The sequence below is a fragment of the Lactuca saligna genome, chromosome 3, assembly GCF_052625555.1.
Source record: "Lactuca saligna cultivar CGN05327 chromosome 3, ASM5262555v1, whole genome shotgun sequence".
Classification (NCBI taxonomy): domain Eukaryota; kingdom Viridiplantae; phylum Streptophyta; class Magnoliopsida; order Asterales; family Asteraceae; genus Lactuca; species Lactuca saligna.
In genome coordinates, this window is record NC_136419.1 from 199,639,808 (window position 1) to 199,661,845 (window position 22,038).

The window sequence follows — 22,038 nt, forward strand, 5'->3', positions numbered from 1 at the left end:
AACAAAATATCCAAAATCCATGGTTCGAGTATCTGCTTACTAGTTTCTGAAAATACAAGTCGTTTCGAAAAGCTTGAACATAGAATATTGGTAAGTTCATAAGCATTTTATTATGAAAATAGTTTGTATTTGTTTTGCTTGAAAAAAAATTTGTATGCTTCCAAAATATCCAATATTTTCCACAAAAGTGAATTGTATGTTTGTGTCCAAAACCAAGAATATATGTATGCACTTTTCCTTTAAATCATGTGAATGTATTTTCCCAAAAACTCCCATATTTGTTGATTGTATGAAACATTAGTCTTAAACCATAAGACTGTATTAGTGTCAATTAGGTACTGAAATGGTGTTTAGTTTTATAATATATAAAACCAGTGAAATGTAAGTTTTTTGTAAATCAAGATAGTGTTGTTAATCATTATGTAAGTCATTATAACCATGCTTGATGTGACTGTTATGCCTGTCATGATGTTCTTCAGGCATCGGATGCGGTAACATATTTGTCACCCTAGATTGGCCCCTTCAAGCTGTAGCAAACAACTCAGGTGTGGGTGTCAATCCCCATATAGATCTATACACAATTATCTCGCTCTCCCTCCAGGAGACTCTGGTTATAACTATAGGACTTAGAGTGTACACTAGATAGGTATGGTGAAGATAGTGTCTCACTAGAGCATTAACGAATTTACGCAAATTTCAGATCTCTTTATTGTATAATGAAATAACTGTACTAGTGTAAACTCGTGACACACAGCTTATTACTCATGCAATATGAGTTTTATGTCAGACAATTTATGACACACACATTTTTCTGTCATAAAACTATTTTGTATATGATTTTTGTTAAACCATTTACAACATTTTATATAAATAGATTTTAGTGAATGTGTCTAGTTGTAACATATGTTGCATAAGTATCATCTTATCTTGGGTTGTAAACCATCCAAAAATGATGACGACAAGTGTATGATTATTTTACTAATAACATTATTTTTGGTAACATATCAAACTTTGTGATTATTTTTAACATCCTTTTTACCGATTTTTGCAAGTTTATAACACACAATATGTTGTTTAAGTTTAACTCAAATCTGTTACGACTTTTGTAACACCATAAATGATAAACACAATATTTTTATCAAAATATAAGTGTAGATTTTTAAAAGGGGAGTATGTATGTATCCAAAAGTACATGGATATATATATATATATATATATATATATATATATATATATATATATATATATATATATATATATACTATGATGTTGAAAATTTTGAATGACCATACCCATGTCCACGAATTTTTGTATAACAAATGTGTTACTGAACATATGCATCATGATTTTTATGAAGCTACATATGATAAATACCTTTTTACACAAGTATTTCAACACATAACTATTAAGCATGCAATTATCCAAAGGATAAATTTAGTCTATTAAACACGAGGCTTGTAAATCTCGAGTTTATGGTGTATCAACATGTGATATTCAACATTTTAAGCTCAAATTGTAACGCTCCATTTCTGATATGTGATTTAAATAAAGTAATTATCATTTCTTAAGGGGGGTGGGGGTACTCGACGAGTCAGCAGCCTGACTCGTCGAGTAGGGACGGGATTTGCACGCAATTTAAGTAGGCTACTCGGCGAGTCTATATTCTTGGACTCGACGAGTCTGCCAGTCTGGATGAAACGCTAATTTCAAGGGTTTGCACCCCATTCAAGCAACTTTATGTGCCCCAAACCAGCCTCCATCACCCTTAGAATGTCCCTTACTAAAACCTAGCCTTCCATTACGCATTCTTGGAGTATTTCTCATTTTGTGAAGGATTTTGGTGCATTTTGAAGTTAGAAGAAGAAGAAAGAAGAGGGGTTTTCTAGAGGAGCAAAGAAGATTGTCATTCTAGTTTCTATTAAGGTATAAATCTTGAATCTTTGTGTTTCATCATGTAGATCTCCTTAAAAGCTTGCTAGTGTTGTTTTTGAGCCATTTTCTAAACATTGAGGTCGATTTAAGGGTAGTTAAGATGAATGGGTTTCAGATCTAAGCATTTCAGGACTCCTTAAGTTAAAGGTTGCCACCTTTATTGAGCTAAACATCCATTCCAAACCTAGATCTCTTCTTTTAGCTCTTTATTGGGAATTTGAGCTTCTTATTAGCATGCAAGAACGTAAAGTTAGAAACTTTACGTGTGAAATCAGTCCTAGGATCCCAGATCTATGAATTGGATGCACTGGAATCGAGCAAAATCGATTGTATAGTAATGGCATGCTTGGGACTTGACGAGTTGTTCTTCAGACTCGACGAGTCGAGTCGCGAGTCCCCGGTTTTTCCCCGATTTGAGAGTTTAGGGTGAATCAGTGAGTGAGAATGGACTCGGTGAGTTAGAGTTCAGATCTAGTGATGGAGGGACTCAGCGAGTCTACGCCCTGACTCGGCGAGTCCGGTCAACTGAAAGTTGACTTTGACCAAGAAGTTAACTTTGACCGGGGGTAAAATGGTCATTTAACCCTGAGGGCAATTATCAGTACCTGATATAGTGTTTTTGGGATTTGTAGCCGGAGAGTTCCAGAGCAGCAGTTAGCTAGTTTTAGAGTTAGCATCTCAACAGTCAGCGTTACGTGGTGAGTTTTCCTTCCAGTAGGAACGGGTCTATGGCCACAATGCCGACCCGTTTAACTAGCAGTATTTTTCGGACTTCGGTCCGATGCAGTAGTTCAGTGTGCTTGATGTCTTTATGATTCAAGCATGTCTTTGTATTATGTGTTATGGACTACAGTCCGATGAAGTATGCAGTATATGTGTTTATGCTATGCTATGTTCAATCAGTTCCGGACTTCGGTCCGATGCAGTTTCCGTACTTCGATCCGATGCAAAGGGCAAGGCCCTGGTTAGTTCCGGACTTCGGTCCGATGCAGAGGGCAAGGCCCTGGTTAGTTCCAAACTTCGGTCCGATGCAGAGGGAAAGGCCCTAGTTAGTTCCGGACTTTGGTCCGATTCAGTTTCTGGACTTCGGTCCGATGTAGTTTCCGGACTTCGGTCCGATGCAGTTTCCGGACTACGGTCCGATGCAGTTTCTGGATTTCGGTTCAATGCAATGGGCAAGGCCCAATATGTGCTTTATGTGCTATTGTATGGTATGTGGTAGTTTGGGGGAGCTCACTAAGCTTTGTGCTTTCAGTTTCAGTTTTGGTTTCATGTACTTCCGCTAGCAAGGGGAAAAGCTCGGGTTGATGGCATGGCACACACCAGAGTTGCAGTTTTATCGTGGGAGTTTTATTCAGACATTTTGATATGATATTGACTTCAGTTTTGAGTTGATACATTTACTATGGCATTTTGAGACATACGATTCATGGTTTTATTATATGACATTTGGTGTTATGGTTTTTAGTAAGATTAAAACAAAAATTTTTGGGTTGTATTTTTCGGTTGTTACAAGTTGGTATCAGAGCCTTGGTTTGAGGAATTTGGGCACGCTTTCGAGTGTGTCTAAACTCAAACTGGGGAAATGGTAAAAGATTTTCAAAAGAGAAACAATTTCGAAAAGATTTTTTGAAAAAGAACTTAGAAAGAAAAAGAGCTTTCTTAAAAAGAGAAAGGTGTGTGGTGCATGCGATTAGCCGAGCTTAAGTAAGTACTCCCAAATTACCCATACAAGTTTATGTTGTGATTATCAGTTTCAGTTTCAGTAGAACAACATGCTAGAATAGGACTAAGGATCTAGGAATGATGCCTTATGTGCCTGCTATATGTGTTTTAGCCTTATGAGAATTGCATGCTAGTATTGAGTAGACAGTAGTAGGATATCCTGTTTAGTTTATGCCTGATAGTATGAGCTTAGCATTGTATGCTAGTACAGTTTCTCGTTAGGAGAATAGATTTGCTTAAGTAGTTCCTATGTCCGAATGTTGTTTGGTTTGTGCTTTGTGGGACTCTGGGTGATGGGAGTTAGCCATGAGGTGAATACATCACGTCGCATGTGATCAGGGTTGAATAATCTCAAGGTGTTGGATTTGGCCCTATTGTGCAGCTCTTGTCTGAGTCTAACCGTTTTGGGGATGAGTCTTTTAATCGAAGGATTATCTGAGCCTCGTCACATGTGATGGTATTCAGATGATGGCTAATTGGCATTACAAGGAGGCCTTCAGCACCTGAGGACTGAGTTGAGTCGGAGATTTCCCTAGGGTAAGCCTAGGATGAGAGTAGCAGAGATCAGTAGCAGTAGTAGTGACTTGGTAGAGTCGAGGCGGTTCTTGAGTAAAGTACGGATAGATGTGGAAGGTAGTATGGGCCCGTACTACTTAAAGCAGAGGATCTGTACTTGAATCAAGGATGGTCGAGGCGATACCAGGATCCTTGTAGTAGTAGCGATCCCTCGAGATTTATTAGTGTTCTGATGTTTGATATGATGTGTTTTTAGAATGGTGGTTTTACGCCCTAGACCAGCAGGCAGCAGTTCAGGTGCCAGTGAGTGATCAGGATCAAGCTCGGGGGCTGAGCATTTGGATGAGCAGACGAGGGAGTTTTTCTCTTCTGAGATTACTCGTATCATACTAGAGCAGACTCCTGTGATCTTTTGTTTGATCAAGGAGGTTATTTTGGAGCTAATGGATGAGAGGTTGAGCACATTCCGTGCTGAGGTGGCGACCATGGCGGGGTCGCGCACACTCACATTCAGGGAGTTCAGGGCTTGTGGAGCTCCTGACTATCATGGGGCGCGGGATCCCATTGCAAGTACCAGATGGTTGGCAGATGTCGCCAACGCATTCCGCACCAGCAGATGTCCCGAGGGGAACAAGGTCAGACTAGCATCCTGTGTTCTGAAGGACAGGGCACGAGATTGGTGTGAGGAGATCGGACATGTCATTGGGGATGACGCAACTCTTGATGTGATGACGTCGGTTGATTTTACTACCAGGTTCAGAGGCGAGTTTGCACTGGTTATTGAGGTGTAATAGTTAGCTAGGGAAATTTGTGTGTTTTGTCCCCAATTTACCTTTTTAATCGGTAGGTCCCTACTATTTGTTTTTATTACGCGCTTGGTCCCCGTATTACCTTAAAAATCTATTTTCCCTTGATTTTTCAATTTTACTTAAATAAACACACCCACAACCCACCCACACCTCACCTTATCTTATCGAAAAAAGATTATTTTAATTTATTTAAATAAGAGCATAATAGTCCTTTTTGGTAAGACAATGACCAAACACAAAACAAAAACAAAAAGTAGGGACCTTTTGTTCAAAAAAATAAATTAGGGAACAAAAATGCAAATTACCCTAAACCATATGGACCATTCGTGTAATTTACTCTTAAAGTTAATCAATTTGTTAGGTGTCAACAATGTCTAAATCTTTCATTTTAATTCATTAAAATCCCTTTGCATTCCACGAAACAAGCTTGATATTAATTATCTAAATAATAATTTATAAAGTGATATATCGATGATTAGCACTAAATCATGTTTTTTAAGAAGTGCAATTTTATAAAAGAAAAAGGCATCAGCTTCTAGCTTTGGCAAAGTATAATGAAAGAAATTAAATATATATATATATATATATATATATATATATATATATATATATATATATAATCACATAACAACCTTAATACACAGTAAAATCTAAATGCTTGAAAAAGCACCTAGACTCTGAATTACATATGAAAACTAGCCAATAATCAAAGGCCGACACACTCCATAAGAAGACCATGACTTCTCTATTTACGCCAACTCTTTATCTCCAATAGCATTAGTGGCTAGGAAATGAAAGCGAGTGAAAGATTCAATCAAACGTTGAGGGTATGAACGGTAGGTGAGTAGTTAGACCATAGGTGGTGGCCATGGAAAGATATGAGTGGTGTAAGACTGTGGGGCGGCCGTAACATTCACTGGGGAGGTAGATAGATTGGAGTGTTGTAAGGCTGTGGGGGTGGCCCATAACATTCACCTGTTCTTGAGTAGCTGCGAGGGTATGACAAATTAATTTAGGTTTCAGTTCTAGTTTTCTCTAATTGTCAAATTGATTTTTTTTTTTTTTTTTTTTTTTTTTTTTTTACTTTTGATATGTATATATATATATATATATATATATATATATATATATATATATATATATATATATATATATATATATATATATATATATATATATATATATATATGGGGTGTGCGCGGTGCAGTTTGGTTTGGTTCGGACGGTTTTGGTGCGGTTTAGTGAATAACAAATAATAAATACGCTATTGTGTACTCAAGTTTCATACGCATTAGTATGTAACTACGATTAAATGATTTTTTATCATATAACAAATTACGATTTGTATATAACTGTGGTAAACGGTTGTTTTAATATTCCTAACGTCGTTATTAATTTGATATATATATATATATATATATATATATATATATATATATATATATATATATATATATATATATATATATATATATATATATATATATATATATATTAGTGGTATTTTTCCCACCAATTTTAATATCCTATTGTGAAAATGAAAATTATGTATCGGCTAAATCCAAAATAGAGTTTGCACTCAGATAGATATATTTTTCCATGATAAATTTAATTTTATTCTCTCAAAGATATTGATTTGATATAATCAATATAGTTTGATACCTAATTTGTCACGTATTTTTAGACAGAATGGGTTATAATTTGTTATAACTGAAAGAATAGTTGTATACTGTCCCATTGTTTAGCGACCAACTCTCTATTTTGCACTTGTTAGAATTGTTGTACATAATAATTTAATAATATTTTTCACAATTAATAATAATAGACATGTATCTTACCTTTATATATATATATATATATATATATATATATATATATATATATATATATATATATATATATATATATATATATAATGCGTTGCGGTGCGGTTTACACCGCGGTTTATAAAAACTACAAACTATGAACCGCACCGCGAACATTGAAAACTGCATTATGCGGTGCGATGCGATGCGGTCCGGACGATTTATGTGGTTTGTACGGTTTTGTGCACACCCCTAATATATATATATATATATATATATATATATATATATATATATATATATATATATATATATATATATATATATATATATATATATATATATATATATATATATATATATATATTAAATGAAGCATATTTGTCTGCAACGTCAAAATTAAAAAAAAAAATTATAAATCAGAAATATAAAAATAAATAAATAAAAATGATAATAAATAATAATATGATTTTAGATAATTAAATATTTGATTTTTAAAATTTAAAATAATTTTATAAATAATATATAGTAACGTTATTAAAATAAAGAAAAAATAATTTTTTTTTTTTGATAATTACAAAGTTTGATAGGATTGAAAGGATGGTGGAGGTTTAAATAATTCTCTTTTTTGTTATTTTTAAGAAACTTTAAAATGAATCCTTAAATATTTGAACTTAACAGTTGGCTGCATGGTCCATTGTTGGAACAAATGATCAATCAATCATAGGGTGAGCATGATTTCTCTATTTACGCCAACACTCTATCTCCAATAGCATTAATGGCTAGAAAATGAAAGCAAGTGAAAGGTTTAATCAAACGTTGAGGGTATGAGTGGTTAGACCATAGGCGTTGGCCATGGAAAGATATGAGTGTTGTAAGACTGCGGGGTGACCGTAGCATTCACTAGGGCGACATATAGATTGGAGTGTTGTAAGACTGTGGGGGTGGCCCGTAGCATTCACCGGTTCTTGAGTAGCTGTGAGGGTATGACAAATCTTTTATTTGGCTTGTGGATTTCTTCAGGTGGGGATTAGACCAAGGTAGGTTAGGATGTGAGGCCGTGTGAACGACACATCGTTTTTAGGATTAAGGAAGTGGTGGGCCGTATGAGGCCGGTTGTGATATAAGACTACAGATGGTCATGTAGCATTTACTTTTAGCATTGGATTTGATAATGTAAGGTTTGACGGATTATTATGATTGGTTGAATAAGAAAGGTTGTTGGAACCATAGTGCCGAGATAGCTATGGAAATTGTTATCAGATGAGGCATGCTGATATCCAATAGTTAAACGAAACATGACTTGTATTCCACTCACCCCTCCCACCCCTGAAAAGTATAAAAAACACGAAAATAGTGGGGTATGAAGCTCATCTTGATTTCGTGTGATAGGAAGAAGAAGAAAGAAATTGTTGAGCCTAACTTTGTGTAAATTGAAGGCTACTCGAAATTCGATGATGTTCTAAGAATCGTACACATGAAAATGGGTGTGTAAATGAAATGATCTTGACGATAACATGTATATAAGCATTAGAGTTTTACAAGGAACTTACCTAGTTCTTGTGAGTTACTTGAAGGGAAAACCCTTGGAGATGACACACATACACGAATTTTAGAGAGAGAAGTGAAAGAAACTTGGTAGTGAAACCCTATAGGGTTTTCGGCCTTCATGGGACTTTTAATGGGTTTTCGGTTTTTCGAGTGATCATGGGCCTTCGGGCCTAATTTAGCTCACTAAGAAAGTTTTCGGCCAAAGTGAGGCCCAAGGGAAAGGTTTTTGGTTGTTGAAGTGTGTATGGGATTTTCGGGTTTAATTGAGTCTAGTAAGGCCCAAGGAAAAGCTTTTAGCCCAATAAAGCCCAAGTAAATCTTTCAGCCCAATAAGGCCCAAAGAAGGGAGTTTTCGGTCCAATATGCCCCAAAGAAAAGTTTTCGACCCAATAAGGCCCAAGGAAGAGTTTTCGGTACAATAGGGTGTTGGGCCGAGAATACTTTGGCAAAGGCCCAAAATTGACTTTGTTTAGCTATTAGATCCATTTTAGGATTACGAGAGGCTATCTCAATTTGATTTTTAAATGTATGCTCATATGATTTCATATAAAATTGTAGTTTGAATTTCACTAATAAGATGCAACAATGTTACATGGAGGAAATTATCGTGTACAAGATTCACAATCTAAGCCCTAAATTGCTAGTTGTGTCATTATGGTTGATTGAAATTTAAGTGTTTTGGAGCTTGGTCAAGTATGCAGGGCGTACTCACCAAGTAAGCAGGGTGTAGTTGTTGGAAGGGTCGTGAATGCCTTCTAAGTACGTTGGGCGTACTTAGGGGTATGCGGGATGTACTCACTTTAGATGGAAACCTTAATTTATAGGGGTTTACCCATATTTAAGCTTCTTTTAATCATTAAGCCTTGCCTCTTATCAACCTCCATGCCTCCTAAACCCTAATCTCGACCCCTAGCCACCATCTTGGAGTTCTTAAGATTTTGTGAGGAATCTTGTGAGTATTTGTGTGCATTTTGAAGAGATTGGGGCTTGTTGAGGAATCATCACTTGGAGTGGAGCTTGGAGATCCAGAAGTTGCTCATCTTTTGCAACCTATTAAAGGCAAAAAAATCTTTAATCTTGTCATCTGTTTTGGGTGGATCTAGTTTGGGGTGGTTTGTGGAACATTTTGGTCTCTTTGATTTGCCTTTATGAGGATGAGTTTACTCCAAGAGTTTGGTCCCTAAATATGGACATTTTAGGTGTCCCAAATACATAAAAATGCAATCTTGGTGGAAAGTATCAACCCATGCATGAGTTTCAGTTCCTTTGTTGAAGTTGGCAAGTTAGGACTTGGATTTGGGACCCTTTGAGCCATAAAAAAGCTCAAAGTCAACAACTTTATGGATTAAGGCATGATTTGGAACAAGTTTTGAGTATTGGATGTTTTGGCCTAAGGGAATAAGACATTTTCTAAGTGGATTGTGAGCAGTGTGCATACGCGGGGCGTACATCTTGGTATACAGCGAGTACTGGGCCAACTTGGTGTACGATGAGCGTACCAACTGAGTACGCGGGGCGTACTCAATCTGTTTGGGCTTTCTTGATTTGTTGACATTTTGACCATTGACCATTGGCTAGAAGTTTGACCGAAGTTGACCAATGGAGATTTTTGTCCTTTTAGTATATTGGGCCTTCTCAGATTAGGCCCATGATGGGTTTTGTGCCCAATATAGAAAATTGGGCCATATTTGGGCTTTCAATGATTATTTTAAAATTTGGGTTTTTAGAGAAGTGGATTGAGCTTTGGCCTTGTGCCAATTTCAGGCAAGGGTAAAAATGTATTTTAGCCTAATTTGGACTCTTAGTCTGAGTCGGGATCAAATTGTTAAGTGGATGTTATTTTGTGATTGATAGCGCGAAGGATTTTAGCAGATCTGCAGATGGAAATTTATTTGTGGGTTTCAGAAGTCTGAGGTGAGTCTCCTTATTGTATCTATGGGTCAAAGGAACCAATGTAGGCCTATTGGCTTATGTGTTGTTGAATGACCAAGAGGTGGCCCTTGGCATTATATAAAACATCCAAAGGTGGCTCTTGGAAAATATGTATGCAAGACCAGGGTTCGGACCCTGGCAGTTAAGTAGATACTTAGTTGTGTAATGTATGCTTGTTGTCTTTGTGATGCTTTCATGGAAGACCAAGCGGTGGCTCTTGGCACATGTCTGTAAGACCTAGTATCATGGCCTCGACTTGGCAAGGAAAGACCATGATATGGCTCATAACATAATGGTAAGACTGTGGCTGGCACATACCGTTTTCTATTATATGTATGGTATGCAGTATTATGGGGAAATCACTAAGCATTGTGCTTATGGTTTATTGTTTATTTTTTCAGGTACTCCTGGTTCAAAAGGGAAGGGCCCGACTTGATGCAGCACATACACCCATTTCTTTCTGTAACCTTATGCTTTTGGGAATTTTACTCTGATAACTATTGTATTATGAAATACTTTTAAATGTCTGAATAAAAGATAAATGGGTGTTTTCATTGTATTATAAATGAAATTTTTATCTTGAAATTTAGTGACGTTACAAGTTGGTATCAGAGAAGGAGCAGGTACCTGTTGTAGCAGTTGCACCTGAGCCAATCACAATGGTTGGGGTACAAGCAATGATGCAATTGATGTTGGATCACCAAAATGGAGGAAACAATACGTTTACTTCAACATAACCAAGAGGAACTTTCGATGCCTGTTGAACAGCCCGAGTTGAATGAAGGGCAGTCAGACGAAGGAAACTATAGTGGGGCTATTGGTCAAGCCAATCCACGTATAGTTAGACGAAACCATCAGAATGAAGGAAATGAAGGATGTGGATGCAAGTACAAGGATTTTATGGCATCCAAACCAACGTGCCTATTTGGAAGCCCGACACCGGTGGAAGTCATGAATTGGATCTCCAAAATGGAGACAATGTTTGAAAGTTACGAGTGTAGTAACAGGCAGAAAACCACTCTCACAATTCCTTTATTAAAGTTTGGAGTATTAAGCTGGTGGAACCTACTAGCTGATTCGATGACTAAGGGAGAAGCTAGTAAGATGTCTTGGGAAGATTTTTTGGTACAACTGAAGATGTAATACTGCTCAGAGCACGATCTTCTAGAAATCAACAATGAGTTCCAGAATTTGAAGAAGGAAAAAATGAGCATCAATGAATACACTGTAAGTTTTACAGAGAAAATGAAGCTTGTTCCATGTCTAGTTCCAACTGAACTCTCCAAGGTTAGGAAGTTTTCCCACGGATTACCAGCGGACTTTGGTCCAATGGTCAAGCAAGCAACCACTCTGAAAGCCACCATTTAGGCTGCTAAGAATGCGGAGACCCAGATTCGAGAAAAGGGTCTAGAGAGAGAGAGTGGAGGTTGGTGAGAAAAGGAAATTTGATGGGTCGTTAAATTCCTACAAGAAGAGCAAGTTCTCAAAATTTGGTACAAAGAATTCTGGATGAGGTGAAGCCAAATTGTGCGACAAATGCAAGAAAAAGCACCATGTAAAATGTGATGGAGAAGTCAATTGTTTTAAATGTGGGAAGCCAGTGCACTATTTCAACAACTACACAATCAATAAAAGGGTGTGCTATGGGTGTCACGAAGAAGGGTATATTTTGAAGGATTCTCCGAAGAAGAAAGATATATCAAAGCCTAATCTTCCACCAAAGCCAAAAGCCAGAGCTTTCCAAACGACTTTGGAAGCTGCAAAGGACGCAACAGATGTCGCATCAGGTACCTTTCTAGTAAATGGATTGCCTGCCAATTTATTGTTTGATTCCAGAGAGAATTACTTATTTGTATCACATCAATTTGGTAAAAGACTAGCATTGCCTATTGAAAAGCTATATGATGCCCTAATTGTAGAAGTTGCTAGGGGAAAATTCATACTTGTTAGCGATTATATTAAGAACATTGTCATCAATTTAAATGGAAATGAATTCCAAGAGAAGTTGTTACCCATTGAGTTAAATGGTTTCAACATCGTTCTGAGGATGGATTGGCTTAGCGCCAATGATGCCAAAATATTATGCAAGAAAAAGATAGTAAGGTTAAATCTGCCTAGAAAAAAGACATTTATGGTGTACGGAGATAAGCGTAGAGTAAATTCGGGAATCATTTCCCTAATGAAAGCCAGCAAATGTTTGTCTAAAGGATGTACATCATACATGGCGTTCGTGATCGATGCTAAGAAGAAAAAGAAGGAAATGCACAACATACCAGTGGTGTGTGACTATCCAGAAGTCTTTCCTGAAAATCTTCTTGGATATCCCCCTGTAGACAAGTGGAGCTTAGAATAGACTTGTTACCAGGAACAACACCGATAGCAAAAGCCCGATATCTATTTGCACCAACAAAGATGAAGGAGCTTATGATGCAACTTTAGGAGTTGTTGGACAACGGTTTCATTAGACCTAGTTCATCACCCTAGGGAGCTCCGGTGTTATTCGTGAAGAAGAAAGATGGGAGTATGAGAATGTGCATAAATTATAGAGAGCTGAATAAGGCAACAATAAAGAACAAGTACCCGTTGCCAAGGATTGATGACTTTTTTGATCAGTTGGAAGGTTCGAGCTATTTCTCGAAGATCGATCTTAGGTCAGGATATTATCAACTAAAGGTGAGAGAGTAGGATATTAAGAAGACTGCATTCAGAACAAGATATGGACACTATGAGTTTTTGGTTATGTCGTTTGGACTAACCAATGCTCCAACATCCTTCATGGATTTGATGAACAGGGTTTGTAAACAATTCCTTGATAAATCCGAGATAGTGTTCATAGATGACATTCTGATTTACTCGAAAAGCCAGGAGGAGCATGACAGAGACTTGCAAGAAGTGTTAGAAGTATTAAAGAAGGAGAATCTGTATGCAATGTTCTCCAAATGTGATTTCTGGATTCAAGAAGTCCAATTTTTGGGTCATGTGGTTAACCAAGAAAGGATTATGGTTGACCCAGCTAAGTTTGAAGCTATAACGAAGTGGGAACAACCAAAGAGTCCTACGGAGAACCGAAGCTTTTTAGGATTAGCTGGATATTATCGAAGGTTTATCCAAGGCTTTTCTTTGATAGCTACTCCATTGATAGCTTTGACCCACAACGGAGCTACTTATACTTGGAGTGAAAAGCATAAGGAAGCCTTTGATAAATTAAAGAAGAAATTATGTGAATCACCAATTCTTTCTTTGCCTGAAGGAGTTGAAGACTTTGCAGTTTATAGCGATGCATATGGAGTTGGGTTAGGATGTGTTCTAACCAAAAGGATAAGGTGATAGCACATGCATCGAGACAATTAAAAGAGCATGAAAAGAACTACCCCACTCATGATCTGGAGTTGGCAGCGATAGCATTCACCATAAAGATACGGAGGCATTATATTTATGCACAAAGTGAAAATTTTTCACTGATCATAAGAGTCTTCAGTACCTCTTTAATCAAAATGATTTAAATACGAGGCAATGACGCCGTCAAGAGTTGCTTAAGGATTACGACTGTGATTTACTTTACCACCTTGGTAAAGCAAACGTTATCACTGATGCTCTCAGTCGGAAGGTAAACCTTGAAAAGAAAAGGCCAAGAGTGTTGAGAATTGAAGTTTTCTCGACAATTGTTGAAAGTATAAAGAAAGTGCAGGAGGAAGCTTCAAAAAAAACTTACCGAAAGGAAGAATGTTTGCGAAAAACGTTAGTGTTTGGTACAAACAACCAAGGGTTGAAGGTATTCCTAGACAGGATTTGGGTACCTATGATGGGAGGAATCAGAGAACTTATGATAAAGGAAGCTCACAAGACGATGTACTCAATCTATCTCGGCAACACGAAAATGTACAAGGATATGAAACCCTATTACTGGTGGACGACGATGAAGCTCGATGTTGCAAAGTATGTGGTCGAGTGTGTGACGTGTGCGAGGGTTAAGGCACAACATTAGAAACCGTATGGGAGTTTAGAAACTTTACATGTACCCATGGGTAAATGGGAAGACATTACCATGGATATTGTGACTAAACTACCCAGAACGAAAAGCGGTCACGACATGATTTAGGTGATCGTTGATCGGTTTACATAAAGTGCACATTTCATAGCAGCCAATGAGAAATGATCTATGGAAAAGCTTACAAATGCTTACGTGAATGAGATAGTGAGACTTCATGGTGTTCCCCTGACGATTGTGTCAGATCGCGATAGCCGTTTCACGTCAAGGTTTTGGAGAAGTTTACAAGAGGAATTGGGTACAAAATTGTGTCTAAGTACAGCTTACCATCTGCAAACCGATGTTCAGAGCGAACGAACAATTCAAACGTTGGAGGATATGCTGAGAGCATGTACCCTGGAATTCCAAGGTAATCGGGATGAACATTTACCTTATCAAGATGACACCTTATCAAGCCTTGTATGGAGAAAAGTGCCAAACGCCGTCGTGTTGGCTTGAAGCTGGGGAAAAGCAATTTATGGGACCTGAGATAGTCCATCAGACTGTTGAAAAGTTGAAAGTGATTAGGGAAATAATGTTAGGAGCTCAAGATCATCAAAAGAGCGATGCTAACAAGAAAAGAAAATCGATAACATTCGAAGTTGGTGATTCGGTTTTACTTAAAGTATCGCCATGGAAGGGACTTATAAGATTTGGTAAAATAGTAAAGTTGAGTCCATGATTTATTGGACCGTTTAAAGTTATTAGAGGATTAGGAATCAAGGTTACAAGTTAGAACTACTAGAAGAACTAAATGGTATTCATAACACTTTACATTTGTGTTATTTGAGGAAGTTCACGGGTGAAGTTCCCGACATAATTCTAGTTTCTGAATTAAGGTTGGATGAAAGCAATAGGTTAATCGAAGAACCAGAGGCAATCGTTGACCGTAAGACTAAGAAGTTGCGATGCAAGATGGTCGAATTAGTGCTTGTGTGATGGAAATATGCGAATGGGCCAAATCTCACCTGGGAAATGAAGAGTGGCATGATGAGTCATTATCCGCATTTGTTTGTTGATGTGTGATTCCGAGGACGGAATCATCCTAAGGGAGGAGAGAATTATAACGCCCGTGTTTCTGGGCTAAGCACTAAAGATGATGTAATAGGCTAGGTTAACCTTTGAAACTCGTATTGAAATAATAAAGAGGAATTATGTGAATATTATGTGAATTTTGTGCTTGTTTACTTAATTATTATGATTTAATAAGTTAAGAATAAAAATAAACGTCGAAAATAAACGTTAGATAAACCAGATATCTATGAAGAAAGTTGTAGTGGTTGAAATAAGGATTTCGGAGATAGAAAGAATACCGAAATCCAAGTTATAACGAAGAAGTTATAACCTTTCGAAGTTTCGTGATAGAACCGGCACACCGCTAGTGAATTTACGATAGAACGGTTCTTAGCCTTAGCGATCTAAACAAAAATCGTAGTATTCGTTAAACCAAGAGTGTGCATAAAAAGAACGCCCAAATCTGACTTCGTATGAGGAAGTTATGATTTTTCTAAGTTTCGACTTAGCAGTATGCATCCCAAAACTCGAATTTCAGATCGAGTGTTTTTTAGCCAAAACAATCTAAAAAAGAATCGAAGATCTAGTTGATTGTAGTTTAACGGTAAAAAGACAGAGGAAAACGGATGTCCGATGAAGAAGTTATGAATTTTTAACAGACTTTTCCTGTCCCGACCTGTTAAAAATGTAACTTTAAAAATAAATTAAAAATTAGCCAACAAAGTCTAAAAGAAAGTTGTAGAGCATAGTCCCACGTACGCGTGAATATAAAGAACGTCAGAAATGGAGCTCGTATGCAAAAGTTATGGATATTTGAAGTTTGGAAATTGGGAGTACGCCCAGCGTACTCATATACGCGGTCTGAAATGAGCCACGTCAACCCTTCTCCACACACAACACGTATCAAGCGAAGTTGACACATCTGATTCCACGCATCAGGGCTAGGCTGTACGCCCCACGTAGTGACCAATTGAGCACTACGCCCAGCGTACTTAGCATAACCCGATTAGCTAGCAGTATTTTGAACCCACAAATAAATAATTTATTAACCGAGGGCTTACGGGTTTTTGTTTACAAACCCAATTCTCTCTCACTCCCAACTTATCTTTTAGCCTACTTTTAACCCCAAAGCCCCAATATCATTGCCGACACCTGAAGCAAACCCTGACACTCCGAAGTTCCCGAGAAAATCATATTTACTAGTCGAAACTCTGCCCGTGCAAAGCTCGGTTTTTGAGAAAAACACCCCAGGTTCATCGAAGAATATTATTTTAAGAGATGAGTTGTCGCCCAATTATCGTCTTAACAAGTGATTGTGGAGTCACTTTCATCTTACACATAGATATGAAATATTTTTTTATAAAATACATGATATGTGTATATTTATTGTTCACCTATTTGAGATGGGTGTTAAATGAATGTTTTATACAGGTTTTAAAATGATTTAATATGTATATGAATTTTATATACAAATATGTTGGGTAAAACATGGGTAGATGAAATAGTTGATGTGTGTTAAAATGATGAGAGGCATCGATATTATTGTTGTTTCAGTCATCTAACAGAGTATAGATGACGACCACAGACTTTTCTAGACAGTCCAGTGGAACGCTAGCAGGCTTGCAACCTGTAGGTTTTTGTGAACTTAGTGTTCAGTGGTATACTGCATCCCCCACATGGTTGCCTTATTTGACATAAATTGCTGAGGAATCCCCTAAAGTAGTGTTGTCACCCCGATGAAAATCCTTAGACTAGGGCCCTTGTGATAGGTGTTTAGGGACGTAAAGTGAGGATAACGGGAATGGGTAATCAGGATTATTGTTGGTTGATAAAATTAATAAATTTATTTTGGAGCGATAAATTTATTATTGGGTGATGAAATTAATAAATTTATTTTTTTGTTGATGAAATTAATAAATTATTTATTTGTGGGTTCAAAACCTTATATGCTCATCAGGCTCCCAAGCTTGACCCACTTAGTTTTCTATATTACAGGTAGTGGACCCCAAGCGTAGTTTGGAGGTTGAAGAGAGATTTTTGAATTATAAGTTAGTAGTTGTAAATATCTGTTGTAAGACTTATAATTTACTGTTTATGCTTTTAGTCTATTTCAGAACATGACATCCCGAGGTTTTTGATATATAATGAAAGTATTCATTTCTTTATGAAATGTGTTGTTAAATTTTTATTATATTTTGTTTTGGGAACAAATTCCGCAACATCTTTTGGAAAATTACTATGTTTTTATTTTAAAAGCATAAACTAAATCGGTCTTTTCTAGCCGATAAAATTGGGGATGTCACAGGTCCGAACCCTGGTCTTGCATACATGTTTACCATGAGCCACCTCTGGGTGTTTCATACAATGTCAAGGGCCACCCCTTAGTATTTCAACAACACATAAGCCAATAGGCCAGCATTGGTGGCATCGACCCATAGATATTATGAGGAGACTCACCTCAGACTGCTGAAACCAATGGATAAATATCCAGTTGCAGATCCACTAAAATCCCTCGTGCTATCAATAACAAAATAACATCCAATTAAGATTTTGATCCCGAATCACACTAAGAGTCCAAATTAAGCTAAAAGACCTTTTTACCCAAGCCCAAACTTGGCCCAAGGCCAAAGACCAATCCATTTATCCAGAAGCACAAATTATAAAATAATCACCCAAAGCCCAAATATGGCCCACTTTTCTATATTCGGCCCAAAACCCATCACGGGCCTAATCCTAGAATGCCAAATATCCTAAAAGGCCAAAACTCTTCATTGGTCAACTTCGGTCAAACTTCTAGCCAATGGCCAATGGTCAAAAGGACAACAAATCAAGAAAGCCCAAACAGACTGAGTACGCCCCGCGTACTCAGTTGGTACTCCCATCATACACCAAGTTGGCCCAGTACTCGTTGTGTACCAGGATGTACGCCCCGCATAAACAAATTACTCATAATTCACTTAGAAAAGGTCTTAATCCCTTAGGCCAAAACATCCAATACTCAGAACTTGTTCCAAATCATGCCTTAATCCATAAAGTTGTTGAGTTTAAGCTTTGGCATGGCTCAAAGGGTCCCAAATCCAAGTCCTAACTTGAAAACTTCAACAAAGGAACTAAAACTCATGCATGGGTTGATATTATCCCCCACGATTGCATTTTTATGTATTTGGGATACCTAAAGAATCCAGATCTAGGGACCAAACTCCTGGAGCAAACTCATTCTCATAAAGGCAAACCAAAGAGACCAAAATGTGCCACAAATCACCCCAAACTAGATTCACCCAAAAGAGAAGACAAGATTAAAGCTTTTACCTTTAATAGGTTGCAAAAGATGATTAACTTCTGGATATCCAAGCTCCACTCTAAGTGATGATTCCACAACAAGCGCCAATCTCTTCAAAATGCACAAAAACACTCCACGATTCCTCACAAATCTTAAGAACTCCAAGATGGTGGTTGGGGCTCGAGATTAAAGTTTAGGAGGCATGGAGGTTGATAACAAGCAAGGCTTAATGAATAAAAGAAGCTTAAATAGGGGTAAACCCCTATAAATTAGGGTTTCCATCTGAAGGGAGTACATCCCGCGTATCCCTAAGTACCCCCGACGTATTTAGAAGGCATTCACGACTCATCCAACCACTACACCCTGCTTACTTGGTGAGTACGCCCTGCATACTCGACCAAGCTCCAAAACACTTAAATTTCAATCAACCATAATGTCACAACTAGCAATTTAGGGATTAGATTGTGAAGCTTGTACACGACAATTTCCTCCATGTAACATTGTTGCATCTTATTAGTGAAATTCAAACTACAATGTTATATGAAATCATATGGGCATACATTTAAAAATCAAATTGAAATAGCCTCTCGTAAGCCCTAAAATGGATATAATAGCTAAACAAAGTCAATTTTGGGCCTTTCCCAAAGAGTTCTCGGCCCAACACCTTATTGGACCAAAAACTCTTCCTTGGGCCTTATTGGGCCACAAACTTTTCTTTGGGGCATATTGGACCGAAAACTCCCTTCTTTGGGCCTTATTGGGCCGAAAGCTTTCCTTGGGCCTTATTAGGCTAAAAGCTTTTCCTTGGGCCTTATTGGACTCAATTAAACCCGAAAAGCCCATACCCACTTCAACAACCAAAAACCTTTCCCTTGGGCCTCCTTTGGTCGAAAACTTTCTTATTGAGCCAAATTAGGCTTGATGGCCCATGATCACTCGAAAAAACCGAAAATCCATTAAAAATCCCATGAAGGCCGAAAACCATATAGGGTTTCACTACCAAGTTTATTTCACTTCTCTCTCTAAAATTCGTGTGTATATGTGTGCCATCTCCAAGGGTTTTCCCTTCAAGTAACTCACAAGAACTAGGTAAGTTCCTTGTAAAACACTAATGCTTATATACATGTTATTGTTAAGATCGTTCCATTTACACACCCATTTTCATGTGTATGATTCTTAGAACATCATCCAATTTCGAGTGGCCTTCAAGTTACACAAAGCTAGGCTCAACAACTTCTTTCTTCTTCTTCCTATCACACGAAATCAAGGTGAGCTTCATACCCCCACTATATTCGTGTTTTTCATACTTTTCGGGGGTGGGGGGGGGAGGGGGAATACAAGTCATGTTTCATTTAACTCTTCGATATTTTCATGCACCTACATGTTTATTAAACAATTTTTGTAACAACCTAAAAATACAACCCAAAATATTTTTGTTTTAATCTTACTAAAAACCATAACATCAAATGTCATATAATAAAACCATGAATCGTATGTCTCAAAATGACATAGTAAATGTATCAATTCAAAAATGAAGTCAATAGCTTATCAAAATGTCTGAATAAAACTCCCAGGATAAAACTGCAACTGTGGTGTGTGTCATGTCATCAACTCAAGCTTTTCCCATTGCTAGCGGAAGTACCTGAAACCAAAACTGAAACTATAAGCACAAAGCTTAGTGAGCTCCCCCAAACTACCACATACCACACAATAACACATAAAGCACATACTGGGCCTTGCCCACTGCATCGGACCGAAGTCCGGAAACTGCATCTGACGGAAGTTCGGAACTAACCAGGGCATTGCCCTCCACATCGGACCGAAGTTCGGAAACTGCATCGGACCGAAGTCCGGAACTAACCAGGGCCTTACCTTCTGCATCGCACCGAAGTACGGAAACTGCATTGGACCGAAGTCCGGAACTGACTGAACGTAGCATAGCATAAGCATAATAGATAACATAAACACAAATAATACATACTGCATCGGACCGTAGTTGGGAACACATAACACAAAGACATGCTTGAATCATAAAGACATCAAGCACACTGAACAACTGCATCAGACCGAAGTCTGGAAAATACTGCTAGCTAATAGGGTCGACATTGTGGCCAGAGACCCGTTCCTACTGGATGGAAAACTCACCTTGTAACGCTGGCGGTTGAGATGCTAACTCTAAAACTAGCTGACTGCTGCTCCGGAACTATCCGGCTACAAATCCCAAAAATACTAGATCAGGTACTGATAACTACCCTCAGGGTAAAATGACTATTTTACCCCTGGTCAAAGTCAACTTTCAGTTGACTGGACTCACCGATTCAGGGCGTAGGCTCGCCGAGTCCCTCCATCACCATATCTGAACTCTAACTCACCAAGTCCATTCCCACTCACTGGTTCACCCTAAACTCTCAAATCGGGGAAAAATTTCGGACTCGCGACTCGACTCGTCGAGTCTGAAGAACAACTCGCCGAGTCCGAATCATTCCATTACTATACAGTCAATTTTGCTCGATTCCAGTGCATCCAATTCATAGATCTGGGTTCCTTGGTTTGATTTCACACGTATAGTTTCTAACTTTACGTTCATACATGCTCATAAGAAGCTCAAATGCCCAATAAAGACCTAAAAGAGGATATATATAGGTTTGGAATGGGTGTTTAGCTCAATAAAGGTGGCAACCTTGAGCTTAAGGAGTCCTGAAATGCTTAGATCTGAAACCCTTTCATCTTAACTACCCTTAAATTGACCTCAATGTTCAGAAAATGACTAAAAAACAACACTAGAAAGCTTTTAAGGAGATCTACATTATGACAAGAAAAGATTCAAGCTTTATAGCTTATTGGAAACTAGAATGACACAAGAAACTCATATCTTCTTTGCTCCTGTAACGATCCGTTCCCGGTATGTTGATTTATTGGTAATTATAGTGAGTTTTTCAAGAGGGACTCGGCGAGTTCTAGCCTGACTCGCCGAGTAGGGTCGCGCCTGAGGGCACGCGTGAGCCGGGGACTCGACGAGTCCATATCCCTGACTCGGCGAGTCCGTCTGTCTGGGTGAAACCCTAATATCCCCGGGTTGCCCACTATTTATACCACCTTATAGCCCCCATTCTCGCCTCCCTCACCCTGAGAACGCAGTGATAGAGCCTTAAACCTCCCTTGAAGAGCTTATATGTGTTTTGGTGCCATTTTGTGAAGGTGTGAAGAAGGAGAAGAAGGAAGAAGCAAGGAGAAGTGTTGTAGTGCAAAGATCCAAGGCCAAATCAGAGTTAATTGAGGTATTTTCGGAGTTCCATCTTGTTATATGCTTTAAACTTCCATTAGAGCTCTCCTAAGAGCTAGTTGATGCTTGTTCCAAGCCTTACACTTGCATGAACGTCTTATTAAGTCGATATATCTATGGATCTGAATGTTGGGGTGTTGTAGAGCCCAGATCTACTGTCTTTT